Source organism: Pseudophryne corroboree, chromosome 4, assembly GCF_028390025.1.
Source record: "Pseudophryne corroboree isolate aPseCor3 chromosome 4, aPseCor3.hap2, whole genome shotgun sequence".
Taxonomy (NCBI): domain Eukaryota; kingdom Metazoa; phylum Chordata; class Amphibia; order Anura; family Myobatrachidae; genus Pseudophryne; species Pseudophryne corroboree.
In genome coordinates, this window is record NC_086447.1 from 823,131,317 (window position 1) to 823,136,551 (window position 5,235).

At 45.6% G+C, this 5,235-nt stretch overlaps 1 pseudogene; it reads left to right on the forward strand.

Moving 5' to 3' along the window:
* Positions 1-255: 255 nt before the first annotated feature.
* LOC134912190 (5S ribosomal RNA) lies at positions 256-375 on the forward strand (annotated as a pseudogene).
* The last annotated feature ends 4,860 nt before the right edge of the window (positions 376-5,235 follow it).

Genomic DNA, 5,235 nt, shown 5'->3' on the forward strand with positions numbered 1-5,235 from the left:
GGACATAATTATAAATATTAGGCCAGTTCATTTATGAATACTCTGTGGTTTTGAAAAATTTCCCACATAATAGGCCTGTATTTACCTATATACTTTGTTTTGTGGCTGACGTGTCACATGGTGACTTGGTCAGGTAATTGCATATAATCTCATGTTTCTAGCAATTGTACCATACGTGTCTATCAATTGCAGCATTGCAGGTATATAAAGACCACACTATATACCTTTGAAGTGACTAATAAAGGAGAGTTCAATAATTGCGGTCATACCTCACTGGAGATGCCCAATCTCTTCTGACCTTGGAAGCTAAGCAGTGGAAGGCCGGGTTAGTAATAGGATGGGAGACCACCTCTGAACACCCTGGTACTGCAATAAATTGACTCCCAAATATAAAGTCACTCACATCTATACCACTTGGCAATCGGTCCCACATGACCAATGATTTAATTCTCTGCATTCACAATAACCCAGAATGGGTATTTGCAGAATAAATGATGGTCATATAGTACATGAGAGATAATGTGCAATGATGATATAATCAAAGTATTACAGTTACGTATTGATTTCCGGCATCTTTGAGACTGTGATATTGATATCACTCATTATTTATTATTGATCTTTATATTTTCGCGAAACCTTTTGTCCACACATAGATACTCCTAAAAATTCATTTTTTAATCTATCTATTAAAAATGTTTTTATCAGTACCATATACGTTATAAACATCATCCTCTGAATTAGAGTGCTCCCAAAAAAGAGTCTACTTCTCAAACACCTCTTTGTTTTGGTTTCTCTAGTTAGATTATTTTCTGACTCTAGGGAGCACCACTGAAAGCAACAATTATATGTACTAGGATAGACAATCCATATACATACGGTTGCTATATTTAGAAGCAATTCAATAATAAATTCAGTTTTTCAGAGGCCTAAATCTATTTTGAATTAAATGGACTTGTGCGGTTCCCATCACCCCTTTCTTATTAGGAGTGGTACAAGGGTGGATATTTTATATTGTGTTGACCGTCAATAGATGGTGCTAGACACGCCCAAAAGGCGGTGCTAGACACACCCCTCCAACAGTGCACCCCCTAATAAAATGTGCTGCGCACGCCTATGCTGCTAATCTTTCGTTCGCAATTCTGCTATGCTAAGATAAATCTGCTAGCGAGCGAACAACTCGGAATGAGGGCCATAGTAGGTTAATTTAGAGTTGATCGCAGCAGCAATTTTGTTAGCAGTTGGGCAAAACCATGTGCACTGCAGGTGGGGCAGATATAACATTTGCAGAGAGAGTTAGATTTGGGTGGGTTATATTGTTTCTGTGCAGGGTAAATACTGGCTGCTTTATTTTTACACTGCAATTTAGATATCAGTTTGAACACACCCCACCCAAATCTAACTCTCTCTGCACATGTTATATCTGCCCCCCTGCAGTGCACATGGTTTTGCCCAACTGCTAACAAATTTGCTGCTATGATCAACTCATAGTTTGTTTTTGTTTTTTTGAGTTACCAAAAGTGCAATGAATAGGTCCAATATCCCTTCATCATTTACAGCATAATGTACTGTGTATAAATTCTTTAGAATTTTGAGAAGGAACACAATAAAGGGTACGCTTGTGTTTCTTGTTTACAATCTTCGCTTTTTACACTTCTTATTTGTATCCCACCTGACACTACAACCCATTAGGTGAAAAAAAAAATATTCCGTTGGGCCAATCAACTTTTAAGATGCATTTTAAAGTAAAAAATAAAGTTGATGTGAATTTAACTGATTGAGAAGATGCGTAAAAATTCCACTGTGTGCAATATAATTTTAAAGTTGCTGCATGGGATAAAAAGAGCAGCTCTTTGCTTAGTCTAGAAATTGCATTGAAATATTATATTTCAGTTACACATATGGCATTGCAGAAGGTATTGAAATTGTGCATTATGGTGGTCATTCCGAGTTGTTCGCTCTGTATTTTTCTTCGCATCGCAGCGATTTTCCGCTAATTGCGCATGCGCAATGTTCGCACTGCGACTGCGCCAAGTAAATTTGCTGTGCAGTTAGGTATTTTACTCACGGCATTACGAGGTTTTTTCTTCGTTCTGGTGATCGTAATGTGATTGACAGGAAGTGGGTGTTTCTGGGCGGAAACTGGCCATTTTATGGGTGTGTGTGAAAAAACGCTGCCGTTTCTGGGAAAAACGCGGGAGTGTCTGAAGAAACGGGGGAGTGTCTGGGCGAACGCTGGGAGTGTTTGTGACGTCAAACCTGGAACGAAACTGACTGAACTGATCGCAGTTGCCGAGTAAGTCTGGAGCTACTCAGAAACTGCTAAGAAGTGTCTATTCGCAATTCTGCTAATCTTTCGTTCGCAATTTTACTATGCTAAGATTCACTCCCAGTAGGCGGCGGCTTAGCGTGTGCAAAGCTGCTAAAAGTAGCTTGCGAGCGAACAACTCGGAATGACCACCAATGTCGGAATGGGTGACTTGGTAGTTTGATTTGTTTTTAGTTGATGTAAATTCATCTGTCAGTTCTTTAATAGGATGACCATGAGTGATATGTAAGAAGTGCTGAAAGTAGGGTGGTGCCGGGGGTGGTAGGGAGTACCACTGAGAAATATAGTGGTGGTACGCAGTACCACCAGCCCACCACTGGGGCATAATTTATAAGGGGCATTTTTGTGTGTGGTATAATATGTAAGGCATTACGGTGTGTGGCATAATGTATTGGGTATTACGGTGTCTAGCATAATGTGTAATGGGCATTAGGGTGTGTGGCATAAAGTTAATTTCTGCTCGCTAACCCTGGGGGTGGCAAGTTGAAATGCGCGTAGAGAGACCCGTTTTGCGCCTAAACTTGAATATCGCTCTGCGATCTCCCGTCACTTTAGATGGGAGATCGGGCACGAATAAGCAATTGAATCCAGCTCACAGAGTGTACTGATTAATTATTAATTAATGTAACTTCCCCAGAACAATTTGAGCCAAGATTTATCAATCCTTAGAGAGTAATAAATTGCACAGTGATAAATTACGAACCCAGCCTGTAACATTTCAGTTAGGAGCTGATTGGCTGGTACTTTATCACCGTGCAATTTATCACTAATACCCCTATCAGACTGCCTGAGGACGGTCACACCCGGTAGCCTGACACGGGAGCTCCCAGGGTGCGACCCGCCTTAGGTGCCCCGACGCTGTTGCCTGAAACCCGGCATATTGATTTCCAAGTGCCGCCCCTCCACACAGTGTGAACGGGAAATGGGTCGCATCGACCTGGCTCCCGTTCACACCACACAGCGAGCCGGGTTGAACACGAGTTCAACCCTGCTTGTTACCAGAGTTGAAATACCAGGTAGCTCGACCAGGTATATTTCCCCTGGCACCTCTCAGACCACACAGGAACACAGGTTATGCACACTTATGTGCCAATAACCCGTGTTCAAAGCTGGCAGTCTAAAAGGGAGCATTAGACAGCCTGCCTGGTGGTTGGGTACCTCCCCCCTAACCCGCTCCTCCCCAAGCCTAACCCTAACCCTCCCCTCCCACAGCCTACCCTACACTAACAGGCAGAACGTGTCAGGATTCTGACAGTCGGGATGCCGCTGTTGGTATTGTTATCATCGGCATCTTGACTTGACTACATCCCCTGCCCGGGACCCTTTAATGCAGGGCATGTGGCCTAATCGCACAGGTGTTACCACACTCCCTGTAAAAAACTTGAAAAAAAGTATTGTGTATGCGCCGTGGTGTGGGGGCTGAACTGCACAGGGGGGTGCAGTGCGTCCCTCAGCCAGGGACAGATCAGGAGGGAGTGTGATTAGTGCTGTCGCTAACCCCCCTGCAGGCAGAGGAGACTGCTGCATTCAGTGGCAGCAGCCACCCTGGACCCATCGCAGCCCAGCACACACCAGCATGTGCTGGGCTGAAAAGAGAGGCAGCAGTGCTGCAGACTGACAGGTACGCAGACCCAGGCCCCTGTCGAGCTAGCGGCAGAACTACCAACGGTACAGCCGGTGCATTGAACTGGGTCTCGCGCCAATGAAGAGGCCCGAATTGACAGCAGTACTAATAATGAGTCAAACTGACTTATTACAGGATGCTGCACTGCGGCCGGCGGCCAGAGCAGTGACAACATAGGAAGATGTGGTCCATCCGGACGAGAGGAGGGGGTCTCTCCCCTTCCCTCCCATCTCCTCTCCTCTTCGTTCTGTTGCCAGGGTCCAGCCCAAACCATGATGCGAAATCCAGAAAAGAGAGGAGCTGCAGTTAGGCCTCTGTCACTCATCCATTGGGCCCGTACTTTGCCCCTGCTGTGTCGGACAAGTCACATGCTGTAGATAAGTGCAAGTCGTGTACTGGATGTAAGGTCAGTTCATTACTCACACTGGGGATGTCTATCTCGCTACTCCATCTCTCTCTCTCTCTCTCTCTCTCTCTCTCTCTCCTCCTCCTCTCTCTCCAAGTTCTCTCTCTCCCCTTTCTCCTCTCTTTCTACCTCTACTTCTCTCTCTCCTCCTTCTCTGCCTCTCTCCTTGCTCTCTCTCTACTCCTTCTCTCCCCACTCTCCCTCCTCCTCTCTCTCCTGTCTCTATCGCTTTCCCTCTCTTTGCCTCCCTCCTCCCTCTTTCTCCCCCTCCTTCTCTCTACCTCCCTCATTCTCCCCTTCCCTTCCTTCCCCTCTCTCTCTCTTTCTCCAACCCTCCATCTCCTTTTTTTTCTCTCCCTCTCCTCTCTTTCCCTCCCTTCCTGTCTCCCCTTTCTCTTCTTCCCTCCACCCCCTCTCTCTCTCCCTCTTTCTTCACCTCCTTCTTTCTCTCTACCTCCCTCTCTATTTTACCCCTCTCTCTCTTTCTCTCTTCCTCTCTCTCCTTCCACCCCCACCCCCCCTCTCCCCCTTTCTTCCTTTCCCTCTTCCACTGCCCTCCCTCTCCCTCCATCTCTCTTTATCTTAATTTCTCTGTCCCTCACCCTCTCTCTCCCCTTCCCTGACATAATTCCTCTTCTATCCCTTTACTAAATTCTTCCACTAACATTGGGCTTGATTCAGTTCAATGCGATGTTAATAATGTCAGGAAGGAGTTCTCAGAGCTATTCAATTGTCTTCATCGCTAGTCGGGAGATGCCAGTTCTCATGCCTTAAGCAAGGTGTTTAGTCGCGAGAACCAGCATTCTCCGACTTAGGTGCCTGCTGTGATGCTGTTTGCGCTAACTGAAAAAAATAGCGTTGCAGCACTAGTTCAGTCGA